This window comes from Lissotriton helveticus, chromosome 11, assembly GCF_964261635.1.
Source record: "Lissotriton helveticus chromosome 11, aLisHel1.1, whole genome shotgun sequence".
NCBI classification, from domain to species: Eukaryota; Metazoa; Chordata; class Amphibia; order Caudata; family Salamandridae; genus Lissotriton; species Lissotriton helveticus.
This window is the reverse complement of record NC_136072.1, coordinates 39241001-39254298: the sequence shown is the minus strand read 5'-3', so window position 1 is coordinate 39254298 and position 13298 is coordinate 39241001. Positions and strand designations below refer to the sequence as shown.

The 13298-nt window shown below is 44.0% G+C and overlaps 9 non-coding genes across 9 annotated transcripts; all 9 read right to left on the bottom strand.

Annotated features, from left to right (window-relative positions):
- Positions 1-649: 649 nt before the first annotated feature.
- TRNAG-UCC (transfer RNA glycine (anticodon UCC)) lies at positions 650-721 on the bottom strand. Its single transcript has one exon. It is a non-coding gene; the product is annotated as a tRNA-Gly (tRNA).
- Positions 722-2233: 1512 nt separating this feature from the next.
- TRNAG-UCC (transfer RNA glycine (anticodon UCC)) lies at positions 2234-2305 on the bottom strand. Its single transcript has one exon. It is a non-coding gene; the product is annotated as a tRNA-Gly (tRNA).
- An 899-nt stretch (positions 2306-3204) lies between these two features.
- TRNAG-UCC (transfer RNA glycine (anticodon UCC)) lies at positions 3205-3276 on the bottom strand. The gene has a single exon. It is a non-coding gene; the product is annotated as a tRNA-Gly (tRNA).
- Positions 3277-5820: 2544 nt separating this feature from the next.
- TRNAG-UCC (transfer RNA glycine (anticodon UCC)) lies at positions 5821-5892 on the bottom strand. The gene has a single exon. It is a non-coding gene; the product is annotated as a tRNA-Gly (tRNA).
- A 1512-nt stretch (positions 5893-7404) lies between these two features.
- TRNAG-UCC (transfer RNA glycine (anticodon UCC)) lies at positions 7405-7476 on the bottom strand. The gene has a single exon. It is a non-coding gene; the product is annotated as a tRNA-Gly (tRNA).
- An 899-nt stretch (positions 7477-8375) lies between these two features.
- On the bottom strand, positions 8376-8447 carry TRNAG-UCC (transfer RNA glycine (anticodon UCC)). The gene has a single exon. It is a non-coding gene; the product is annotated as a tRNA-Gly (tRNA).
- Positions 8448-9694: 1247 nt separating this feature from the next.
- TRNAG-UCC (transfer RNA glycine (anticodon UCC)) lies at positions 9695-9766 on the bottom strand. Its single transcript has one exon. It is a non-coding gene; the product is annotated as a tRNA-Gly (tRNA).
- A 1512-nt stretch (positions 9767-11278) lies between these two features.
- On the bottom strand, positions 11279-11350 carry TRNAG-UCC (transfer RNA glycine (anticodon UCC)). The gene has a single exon. It is a non-coding gene; the product is annotated as a tRNA-Gly (tRNA).
- An 899-nt stretch (positions 11351-12249) lies between these two features.
- Positions 12250-12321, bottom strand: TRNAG-UCC (transfer RNA glycine (anticodon UCC)). The gene has a single exon. It is a non-coding gene; the product is annotated as a tRNA-Gly (tRNA).
- Positions 12322-13298: the final 977 nt, after the last annotated feature.

Here is a 13298-nt window from a genome sequence, read left to right as displayed (position 1 = left end):
TTCCGCTGCGCCACTCTGCTCCTCTGTGAAAGTGTTCTCTTTATGCAGATGAGGAGCATTCAGTGGAGTGACGTGGGCGTTCGGGACGTGAGAGGACGTTGGACAGGAAACTATGCAAATTTGAAGCATCCAACCTTCCTGCTGTAGTCAGAGGCTCTTTCTATGGACATCTGCCTCTTGGATTCCTCTCAACTTGCCCTCTTATGAAACATTTTGTGAGCTGCAGTTACCTCCGATGGCTACAAGGTGGCGCTACATTCAGGTGAGAGCACAAGTATGCCCAAAATGTTAGTGACTTTTGCCAGATTTATCGGTGGATCTTGCATATTTTTTTCAGAGGCTAGATATTGCCTAGAAATGCTTTTTTAACATAGAGATGCTGGAGTTATAATGTCTGGTCGGGCCTCAGCCCTTTCATTGTCTGCCCACTGTAACATATTTATTACCAGCACATGTGAGTGGTGACTCTGCTTTATGGAACTTATCATATATTAGGGCAATGAATATAGCAGAAGGGGCGATCGAGATGTTTGCCTACGTATTTGTTTATTTTTTTATATCTGGCTGATTAATCTGTTCATGATATTTCCATTTTGTGACATATTGCATTAAAATATATCCAGCTTGCAGAATATATAAGTATTTGTACTGCGTTGGCCGGGAATCGAACCCGGGTCAACTGCTTGGAAGGCAGCTATGCTCACCACTATACCACCAACGCCCTATGATCTGTATGCTCTCGGTTCTAAACATTACGACCCTGAGTGCAATGTCTATCTTGCACCAGCTTCAACGGTGCATTTGGTTTAGATACCAACATGAAAAGCAGTAGAAAGTTTTTAGCAGAGGGTAAGGAACTGGGATTGAAACCAAGGTCAAAGCTGTGCGGAAGAGAAGAATGGAAAGCAGTAGTACAAATAATAGATATGAACATATAGATGCAGCATGGGAAGCAAAGCAGGGAAGAGAAAGAGAGAACATTCCAGGAAATGCCCAGGAGATAGATAATAGCACAACTAAAAGGGAAGAATGAAATTCAAAGCATGCCCAGAAAAGTGTTTGAAGGTCCCACCAGTCATTTATGCTTATTATTGTGTGTCTTTACTTTCAAAGTACAGGGTGGATCCTTTTACGATCCCTCTCTTGTATTTCAGCAGACACAGATAGTTGAGAAGTCTTTTCTCACATAGCTGGCAAAAGCTTGCGCTTTTACTTGCTGGCAGCCTGGGAATGACAGCTTGGTCCTTGGAAGAAAAATCAAGCAAAATTAGCAGAGGATGGTTTCGATCCATCGACCTCTGGGTTATGGGCCCAGCACGCTTCCGCTGCGCCACTCTGCTCCGTTGTGAAAGTGTTCTCTTTATGCAAATAAGGAGCATTCAGCAGAGTAGAGTGGGATTGGTCGGGCTCTCACCTCATTTGCCTTAGTATATCGCAAGGCATGCTGGGTGCAGAAAAACTTAATCTTCCCCTCTAACAATCAGTCATAACTGAAAGCCAGACACTCTCAGGCACTAGCCGTTTCAAACATTTATCAAGACAGCAGCTCTTGAACCCTCTATATCTCTCTCTGTGATACTAGCGCTAACATGCTCAGGATTTGGCTTTACCTGGGAGCCAGAGATCTACCCGGTGAGGGCTTGCCCGGTGTGAGGCTTTTGAGCGTTTGGGAGCGTTCAGGACGTTGGACAGGAAACTATGCAAATTTCAAGCATCCAACCTTCCTGCTGCAGTGAGAGGCTCTTTCCATGGACATCTGCCTCTTGGATTCCTCTCAACTTGCCTTCTGATAAAACATTTTGTGAGCTGCATTTACCTTCGACAGCTACAAGGTGGCGCTACATTCAGGTCAGAGCACAAGTATGCAAAAATGTTACGGACTTTGGCCAGATTTATCGGTGGGTCTTGCATATTTTTTTCAGAGGCTAGAAATTGCCTAGAAATGCTTTTTAACATAGAGATGCTGGAGGTATAATGTCTGGTCGGGCCTCAGCCCTTTCATTGCCTGCCCAAAATAACATATTTATTACCAGCACATGTGAATGGCGACTCTGCTTTATGAAACTTATCATATATTAGGACAATGAATATAGCAGAAGGGGCGATTGAGATGTTTGCCTACGTATTTTTTAATTTCTATATATATGGCTGATTAATCTGTTCATGATATTTCCATTTTGTGACATGTTGAACTAAAATATATCCTGCTTGCAGAATACATAAGTATTTGCACTGCGTTGGCCGGGAATCGAACCCGGGTCAACTGCATGGAAGGCAGCTATGCGCACCACTATACCACCAACGCCCTCTGTCATTTATGCTTATTATTGTGTCTCTTTACTTTCAAAGTAAAGGGTGGATCCTTTGACGATCCCTCTCTTGTATTTCAGCAGACACAGAGAGTTGAGAAGTCTTTTCTCACATAGCTGGCGCAAGCTTGCGCTTTTCCTTTCTGGCAGCGTGGAAATGACAGCTTGGTCCTTGGAAGGAAAATAAAGCAAATTTAGCAGAGGATGGTTTCGATCCATCGACCTCTGGGTAATGGGCCCAGCACGCTTCCGCTGCGCCACTCTGCTCCTCTGTGAAAGTGTTCTCTTTATGCAGATGAGGAGCATTCAGTGGAGTGACTTGGGCGTTCGGGACGTGAGAGGACGTTGGACAGGAAACTATGCAAATTTGAAGCATCCAACCTTCCTGCTGTAGTCAGAGGCTCTTTCTATGGACATCTGCCTCTTGGATTCCTCTCAACTTGCCCTCTTATGAAACATTTTGTGAGCTGCAGTTACCTCCGATGGCTACAAGGTGGCGCTACATTCAGGTGAGAGCACAAGTATGCCCAAAATGTTAGTGACTTTTGCCAGATTTATCGGTGGATCTTGCATATTTTTTTCAGAGGCTAGATATTGCCTAGAAATGCTTTTTAACATAGAGATGCTGGAGTTATAATGTCTGGTCGGGCCTCAGCCCTTTCATTGTCTGCCCACTGTAACATATTTATTACCAGCACATGTGAGTGGTGACTCTGCTTTATGGAACTTATCATATATTAGGGCAATGTATATAGCAGAAGGGGCGATCGAGATGTTTGCCTACGTATTTGTTTATTTTTTTATATCTGGCTGATTAATCTGTTCATGATATTTCCATTTTGTGACATATTGCATTAAAATATATCCAGCTTGCAGAATATATAAGTATTTGTACTGCGTTGGCCAGGAATCGAACCCGGGTCAACTGCTTGGAAGGCAGCTATGCTCACCACTATACCACCAACGCCCTATGATCTGTATGCTCTCGGTTCTAAACATTACGACCCTGAGTGCAATGTCTATCTTGCACCAGCTTCAACGGTGCATTTGGTTTAGATACCAACATGAAAAGCAGTAGAAAGTTTTTAGCAGAGGGTAAGGAACTGGGATTGAACCAAGGTCAAAGCTGTGCGGAAGAGAAGAATGGAAAGCAGTAGTACAAATAATAGATATGAACATATAGATGCAGCATGGGAAGCAAAGCAGGGAAGAGAAAGAGAGAACATTCCAGGAAATGCCCAGGAGATAGATAATAGCACAACTAAAAGGGAAGAATGAAATTCAAAGCATGCCCAGAAAAGTGTTTGAAGGTCCCACCAGTCATTTATGCTTATTATTGTGTGTCTTTACTTTCAAAGTACAGGGTGGATCCTTTTACGATCCCTCTCTTGTATTTCAGCAGACACAGATAGTTGAGAAGTCTTTTCTCACATAGCTGGCAAAAGCTTGCGCTTTTACTTGCTGGCAGCCTGGGAATGACAGCTTGGTCCTTGGAAGAAAAATCAAGCAAAATTAGCAGAGGATGGTTTCGATCCATCGACCTCTGGGTTATGGGCCCAGCACGCTTCCGCTGCGCCACTCTGCTCCGTTGTGAAAGTGTTCTCTTTATGCAAATAAGGAGCATTCAGCAGAGTAGAGTGGGATTGGTCGGGCTCTCACCTCATTTGCCTAAGTATATCGCAAGGCATGCTGGGTGCAGAAAAACTTAATCTTCCCCTCTCACAATCAGTCATAACTGAAAGCCAGACACTCTCAGGCACTAGCCGTTTCAAACATTTATCAAGACAGCAGCTCTTGAACCCTCTATATCTCTCTCTGTGATACTAGCGCTAACATGCTCAGGATTTGGCTTTACCTGGGAGCCAGAGATCTACCCGGTGAGGGCGAGGCTTTTGAGCGTTTGGGAGCGTGGAGCCAGAGATCTACCCGGTGAGGGCTTGCCCGGTGTGAGGCTTTTGAGCGTTTGGGAGCGTTCGGGACGTGAGTGGACGTTGGACAGGAAACTATGCAAATTTCAAGCATCCACCCTTCCTGCTGCAGTGAGAGGCTCTTTCCATGGACATCTGCCTCTTGGATTCCTCTCAACTTGCCTTCTGATAAAACATTTTGTGAGCTGCAGTTACCTTCGACAGCTACGAGGTGGCGCTACATTCAGGTCAGAGCACAAGTATGCAAAAATGTTACGGACTTTGGCCAGATTTATCGGTGGGTCTTGCATATTTTTTTCAGAGGCTAGAAATTGCCTAGAAATGCTTTTTAACATAGAGATGCTGGAGGTATAATGTCTGGTCGGGCCTCAGCCCTTTCATTGCCTGCCCAAAATAACATATTTATTACCAGCACATGTGAATGGCGACTCTGCTTTATGAAACTTATCATATATTAGGACAATGAATATAGCAGAAGGGGCGATTGAGATGTTTGCCTACGTATTTTTTAATTTCTATATATATGGCTGATTAATCTGTTCATGATATTTCCATTTTGTGACATGTTGAACTAAAATATATCCTGCTTGCAGAATACATAAGTATTTGCACTGCGTTGGCCGGGAATCAAACCCGGGTCAACTGCTTGGAAGGCAGCTATGCTCACCACTATACCACCAACCCCCTCTGTCATTTATGCTTATTATTGTGTCTCTTTACTTTCAAAGTAAAGGGTGGATCCTTTGACGATCCCTCTCTTGTATTTCAGCAGACACAGATAGTTGAGAAGTCTTTTCTCACATAGCTGGCGCAAGCTTGCGCTTTTCCTTTCTGGCAGCGTGGAAATGACAGCTTGGTCCTTGGAAGGAAAATAAAGCAAATTTAGCAGAGGATGGTTTCGATCCATCGACCTCTGGGTTATGGGCCTAGCACGCTTCCGCTGCGCCACTCTGCTCCTCTGTGAAAGTGTTCTCTTTATGCAGATGAGGAGCATTCAGTGGAGTGACGTGGGCGTTCGGGACGTGAGAGGACGTTGGACAGGAAACTATGCAAATTTGAAGCATCCAACCTTCCTGCTGTAGTCAGAGGCTCTTTCTATGGACATCTGCCTCTTGGATTCCTCTCAACTTGCCCTCTTATGAAACATTTTGTGAGCTGCAGTTACCTCCGATGGCTACAAGGTGGCGCTACATTCAGGTGAGAGCACAAGTATGCCCAAAATGTTAGTGACTTTTGCCAGATTTATCGGTGGATCTTGCATATTTTTTTCAGAGGCTAGATATTGCCTAGAAATGCTTTTTAACATAGAGATGCTGGAGTTATAATGTCTGGTCGGGCCTCAGCCCTTTCATTGTCTGCCCACTGTAACATATTTATTACCAGCACATGTGAGTGGTGACTCTGCTTTATGGAACTTATCATATATTAGGGCAATGAATAGAGCAGAAGGGGCGATCGAGATGTTTGCCTACGTATTTGTTTATTTTTTTATATCTGGCTGATTAATCTGTTCATGATATTTCCATTTTGTGACATATTGCATTAAAATATATCCAGCTTGCAGAATATATAAGTATTTGTACTGCGTTGGCCGGGAATCGAACCCGGGTCAACTGCTTGGAAGGCAGCTATGCTCACCACTATACCACCAACGCCCTATGATCTGTATGCTCTCGGTTCTAAACATTACGACCCTGAGTGCAATGTCTATCTTGCACCAGCTTCAACGGTGCATTTGGTTTAGATACCAACATGAAAAGCAGTAGAAAGTTTTTAGCAGAGGGTAAGGAACTGGGATTGAAACCAAGGTCAAAGCTGTGCGGAAGAGAAGAATGGAAAGCAGTAGTACAAATAATAGATATGAACATATAGATGCAGCATGGGAAGCAAAGCAGGGAAGAGAAAGAGAGAACATTCCAGGAAATGCCCAGGAGATAGATAATAGCACAACTAAAAGGGAAGAATGAAATTCAAAGCATGCCCAGAAAAGTGTTTGAAGGTCCCACCAGTCATTTATGCTTATTATTGTGTGTCTTTACTTTCAAAGTACAGGGTGGATCCTTTTACGATCCCTCTCTTGTATTTCAGCAGACACAGATAGTTGAGAAGTCTTTTCTCACATAGCTGGCAAAAGCTTGCGCTTTTACTTGCTGGCAGCCTGGGAATGACAGCTTGGTCCTTGGAAGAAAAATCAAGCAAAATTAGCAGAGGATGGTTTCGATCCATCGACCTCTGGGTTATGGGCCCAGCACGCTTCCGCTGCGCCACTCTGCTCCGTTGTGAAAGTGTTCTCTTTATGCAAATAAGGAGCATTCAGCAGAGTAGAGTGGGATTGGTCGGGCTCTCACCTCATTTGCCTAAGTATATCGCAAGGCATGCTGGGTGCAGAAAAACTTAATCTTCCCCTCTAACAATCAGTCATAACTGAAAGCCAGACACTCTCAGGCACTAGCCGTTTCAAACATTTATCAAGACAGCAGCTCTTGAACCCTCTATATCTCTCTCTGTGATACTAGCGCTAACATGCTCAGGATTTGGCTTTACCTGGGAGCCAGAGATCTACCCGGTGAGGGCTTGCCCGGTGTGAGGCTTTTGAGCGTTTGGGAGCGTTCGGGACGTTGGACAGGAAACTATGCAAATTTCAAGCATCCAACCTTCCTGCTGCAGTGAGAGGCTCTTTCCATGGACATCTGCCTCTTGGATTCCTCTCAACTTGCCTTCTGATAAAACATTTTGTGAGCTGCAGTTACCTTCGACAGCTACGAGGTGGCGCTACATTCAGGTCAGAGCACAAGTATGCAAAAATGTTACGGACTTTGGCCAGATTTATCGGTGGGTCTTGCATATTTTTTTCAGAGGCTAGAAATTGCCTAGAAATGCTTTTTAACATAGAGATGCTGGAGGTATAATGTCTGGTCGGGCCTCAGCCCTTTCATTGCCTGCCCAAAATAACATATTTATTACCAGCACATGTGAATGGCGACTCTGCTTTATGAAACTTATCATATATTAGGACAATGAATATAGCAGAAGGGGCGATTGAGATGTTTGCCTACGTATTTTTTAATTTCTATATATATGGCTGATTAATCTGTTCATGATATTTCCATTTTGTGACATGTTGAACTAAAATATATCCTGCTTGCAGAATACATAAGTATTTGCACTGCGTTGGCCGGGAATCGAACCCGGGTCAACTGCTTGGAAGGCAGCTATGCTCACCACTATACCACCAACGCCCTCTGTCATTTATGCTTATTATTGTGTCTCTTTACTTTCAAAGTAAAGGGTGGATCCTTTGACGATCCCTCTCTTGTATTTCAGCAGACACAGATAGTTGAGAAGTCTTTTCTCACATAGCTGGCGCAAGCTTGCGCTTTTCCTTTCTGGCAGCGTGGAAATGACAGCTTGGTCCTTGGAAGGAAAATAAAGCAAATTTAGCAGAGGATGGTTTCGATCCATCGACCTCTGGGTTATGGGCCCAGCACGCTTCCGCTGCGCCACTCTGCTCCTCTGTGAAAGTGTTCTCTTTATGCAAATGAGGAGCATTCAGTGGAGTGACGTGGGCGTTCGGGACGTGAGAGGACGTTGGACAGGAAACTATGCAAATTTGAAGCATCCAACCTTCCTGCTGTAGTCAGAGGCTCTTTCTATGGACATCTGCCTCTTGGATTCCTCTCAACTTGCCCTCTTATGAAACATTTTGTGAGCTGCAGTTACCTCCGATGGCTACAAGGTGGCGCTACATTCAGGTGAGAGCACAAGTATGCCCAAAATGTTAGTGACTTTTGCCAGATTTATCGGTGGATCTTGCATATTTTTTTCAGAGGCTAGATATTGCCTAGAAATGCTTTTTAACATAGAGATGCTGGAGTTATAATGTCTGGTCGGGCCTCAGCCCTTTCATTGTCTGCCCACTGTAACATATTTATTACCAGCACATGTGAGTGGTGACTCTGCTTTATGGAACTTATCATATATTAGGGCAATGAATATAGCAGAAGGGGCGATCGAGATGTTTGCCTACGTATTTGTTTATTTTTTTATATCTGGCTGATTAATCTGTTCATGATATTTCCATTTTGTGACATATTGCATTAAAATATATCCAGCTTGCAGAATATATAAGTATTTGTACTGCGTTGGCCGGGAATCGAACCCGGGTCAACTGCTTGGAAGGCAGCTATGCTCACCACTATACCACCAACGCCCTATGATCTGTATGCTCTCGGTTCTAAACATTACGACCCTGAGTGCAATGTCTATCTTGCACCAGCTTCAACGGTGCATTTGGTTTAGATACCAACATGAAAAGCAGTAGAAAGTTTTTAGCAGAGGGTAAGGAACTGGGATTGAAACCAAGGTCAAAGCTGTGCGGAAGAGAAGAATGGAAAGCAGTAGTACAAATAATAGATATGAACATATAGATGCAGCATGGGAAGCAAAGCAGGGAAGAGAAAGAGAGAACATTCCAGGAAATGCCCAGGAGATAGATAATAGCACAACTAAAAGGGAAGAATGAAATTCAAAGCATGCCCAGAAAAGTGTTTGAAGGTCCCACCAGTCATTTATGCTTATTATTGTGTGTCTTTACTTTCAAAGTACAGGGTGGATCCTTTTACGATCCCTCTCTTGTATTTCAGCAGACACAGATAGTTGAGAAGTCTTTTCTCACATAGCTGGCAAAAGCTTGCGCTTTTACTTGCTGGCAGCCTGGGAATGACAGCTTGGTCCTTGGAAGAAAAATCAAGCAAAATTAGCAGAGGATGGTTTCGATCCATCGACCTCTGGGTTATGGGCCCAGCACGCTTCCGCTGCGCCACTCTGCTCCTCTGTGAAAGTGTTCTCTTTATGCAGATGAGGAGCATTCAGTGGAGTGACGTGGGCGTTCGGGACGTGAGAGGACATTGGACAGGAAACTATGCAAATTTGAAGCATCCAACCTTCCTGCTGTAGTCAGAGGCTCTTTCTATGGACATCTGCCTCTTGGATTCCTCTCAACTTGCCCTCTTATGAAACATTTTGTGAGCTGCAGTTACCTCCGATGGCTACAAGGTGGCGCTACATTCAGGTGAGAGCACAAGTATGCCCAAAATGTTAGTGACTTTTGCCAGATTTATCGGTGGATCTTGCATATTTTTTTCAGAGGCTAGATATTGCCTAGAAATGCTTTTTAACATAGAGATGCTGGAGTTATAATGTCTGGTCGGGCCTCAGCCCTTTCATTGTCTGCCCACTGTAACATATTTATTACCAGCACATGTGAGTGGTGACTCTGCTTTATGGAACTTATCATATATTAGGGCAATGAATATAGCAGAAGGGGCGATCGAGATGTTTGCCTACGTATTTGTTTATTTTTTTATATCTGGCTGATTAATCTGTTCATGATATTTCCATTTTGTGACATATTGCATTAAAATATATCCAGCTTGCAGAATATATAAGTATTTGTTCTGCGTTGGCCGGGAATCGAACCCGGGTCAACTGCTTGGAAGGCAGCTATGCTCACCACTATACCACCAACGCCCTATGATCTGTATGCTCTCGGTTCTAAACATTACGACCCTGAGTGCAATGTCTATCTTGCACCAGCTTCAACGGTGCATTTGGTTTAGATACCAACATGAAAAGCAGTAGAAAGTTTTTAGCAGAGGGTAAGGAACTGGGATTGAAACCAAGGTCAAAGCTGTGCGGAAGAGAAGAATGGAAAGCAGTAGTACAAATAATAGATATGAACATATAGATGCAGCATGGGAAGCAAAGCAGGGAAGAGAAAGAGAGAACATTCCAGGAAATGCCCAGGAGATAGATAATAGCACAACTAAAAGGGAAGAATGAAATTCAAAGCATGCCCAGAAAAGTGTTTGAAGGTCCCACCAGTCATTTATGCTTATTATTGTGTGTCTTTACTTTCAAAGTACAGGGTGGATCCTTTTACGATCCCTCTCTTGTATTTCAGCAGACACAGATAGTTGAGAAGTCTTTTCTCACATAGCTGGCAAAAGCTTGCGCTTTTACTTGCTGGCAGCCTGGGAATGACAGCTTGGTCCTTGGAAGAAAAATCAAGCAAAATTAGCAGAGGATGGTTTCGATCCATCGACCTCTGGGTTATGGGCCCAGCACGCTTCCGCTGCGCCACTCTGCTCCGTTGTGAAAGTGTTCTCTTTATGCAAATAAGGAGCATTCAGCAGAGTAGAGTGGGATTGGTCGGGCTCTCACCTCATTTGCCTTAGTATATCGCAAGGCATGCTGGGTGCAGAAAAACTTAATCTTCCCCTCTAACAATCAGTCATAACTGAAAGCCAGACACTCTCAGGCACTAGCCGTTTCAAACATTTATCAAGACAGCAGCTCTTGAACCCTCTATATCTCTCTCTGTGATACTAGCGCTAACATGCTCAGGATTTGGCTTTACCTGGGAGCCAGAGATCTACCCGGTGAGGGCTTGCCCGGTGTGAGGCTTTTGAGCAATTGGGAGCGTTCGGGACGTTGGACAGGAAACTATGCAAATTTCAAGCATCCAACCTTCCTGCTGCAGTGAGAGGCTCTTTCCATGGACATCTGCCTCTTGGATTCCTCTCAACTTGCCTTCTGATAAAACATTTTGTGAGCTGCAGTTACCTTCGACAGCTACAAGGTGGCGCTACATTCAGGTCAGAGCACAAGTATGCAAAAATGTTACGGACTTTGGCCAGATTTATCGGTGGGTCTTGCATATTTTTTTCAGAGGCTAGAAATTGCCTAGAAATGCTTTTTAACATAGAGATGCTGGAGGTATAATGTCTGGTCGGGCCTCAGCCCTTTCATTGCCTGCCCAAAATAACATATTTATTACCAGCACATGTGAATGGCGACTCTGCTTTATGAAACTTATCATATATTAGGACAATGAATATAGCAGAAGGGGCGATTGAGATGTTTGCCTACGTATTTTTTAATTTCTATATATATGGCTGATTAATCTGTTCATGATATTTCCATTTTGTGACATGTTGAACTAAAATATATCCTGCTTGCAGAATACATAAGTATTTGCACTGCGTTGGCCGGGAATCGAACCCGGGTCAACTGCATGGAAGGCAGCTATGCTCACCACTATACCACCAACGCCCTCTGTCATTTATGCTTATTATTGTGTCTCTTTACTTTCAAAGTAAAGGGTGGATCCTTTGACGATCCCTCTCTTGTATTTCAGCAGACACAGATAGTTGAGAAGTCTTTTCTCACATAGCTGGCGCAAGCTTGCGCTTTTCCTTTCTGGCAGCGTGGAAATGACAGCTTGGTCCTTGGAAGGAAAATAAAGCAAATTTAGCAGAGGATGGTTTCGATCCATCGACCTCTGGGTTATGGGCCCAGCACGCTTCCGCTGCGCCACTCTGCTCCTCTGGGAAAGTGTTCTCTTTATGCAGATGAGGAGCATTCAGTGGAGTGACTTGGGCGTTCGGGACGTGAGAGGACGTTGGACAGGAAACTATGCAAATTTGAAGCATCCAACCTTCCTGCTGTAGTCAGAGGCTCTTTCTATGGACATCTGCCTCTTGGATTCCTCTCAACTTGCCCTCTTATGAAACATTTTGTGAGCTGCAGTTACCTCCGATGGCTACAAGGTGGCGCTACATTCAGGTGAGAGCACAAGTATGCCCAAAATGTTAGTGACTTTTGCCAGATTTATCGGTGGATCTTGCATATTTTTTTCAGAGGCTAGATATTGCCTAGAAATGCTTTTTAACATAGAGATGCTGGAGTTATAATGTCTGGTCGGGCCTCAGCCCTTTCATTGTCTGCCCACTGTAACATATTTATTACCAGCACATGTGAGTGGTGACTCTGCTTTATGGAACTTATCATATATTAGGGCAATGAATATAGCAGAAGGGGCGATCGAGATGTTTGCCTACGTATTTGTTTATTTTTTTATATCTGGCTGATTAATCTGTTCATGATATTTCCATTTTGTGACATATTGCATTAAAATATATCCAGCTTGCAGAATATATAAGTATTTGTACTGCGTTGGCCGGGAATCGAACCCGGGTCAACTGCTTGGAAGGTAGCTATGCTCACCACTATACCACCAACGCCCTATGATCTGTATGCTCTCGGTTCTAAACATTACGACCCTGAGTGCAATGTCTATCTTGCACCAGCTTCAACGGTGCATTTGGTTTAGATACCAACATGAAAAGCAGTAGAAAGTTTTTAGCAGAGGGTAAGGAACTGGGATTGAAACCAAGGTCAAAGCTGTGCGGAAGAGAAGAATGGAAAGCAGTAGTACAAATAATAGATATGAACATATAGATGCAGCATGGGAAGCAAAGCAGGGAAGAGAAAGAGAGAACATTCCAGGAAATGCCCAGGAGATAGATAATAGCACAACTAAAAGGGAAGAATGAAATTCAAAGCATGCCCAGAAAAGTGTTTGAAGGTCCCACCAGTCATTTATGCTTATTATTGTGTGTCTTTACTTTCAAAGTACAGGGTGGATCCTTTTACGATCCCTCTCTTGTATTTCAGCAGACACAGATAGTTGAGAAGTCTTTTCTCACATAGCTGGCAAAAGCTTGCGCTTTTACTTGCTGGCAGCCTGGGAATGACAGCTTGGTCCTTGGAAGAAAAATCAAGCAAAATTAGCAGAGGATGGTTTCGATCCATCGACCTCTGGGTTATGGGCCCAGCACGCTTCCGCTGCGCCACTCTGCTCCGTTGTGAAAGTGTTCTCTTTATGCAAATAAGGAGCATTCAGCAGAGTAGAGTGGGATTGGTCGGGCTCTCACCTCATTTGCCTAAGTATATCGCAAGGCATGCTGGGTGCAGAAAAACTTAATCTTCCCCTCTCACAATCAGTCATAACTGAAAGCCAGACACTCTCAGGCACTAGCCGTTTCAAACATTTATCAAGACAGCAGCTCTTGAACCCTCTATATCTCTCTCTGTGATACTAGCGCTAACATGCTCAGGATTTGGCTTTACCTGGGAGCCAGAGATCTACCCGGTGAGGGCTTGCCCGGTGTGAGGCTTTTGAGCGTTTGGGAGCGTTCGGGACGTTGGACAGGAAACT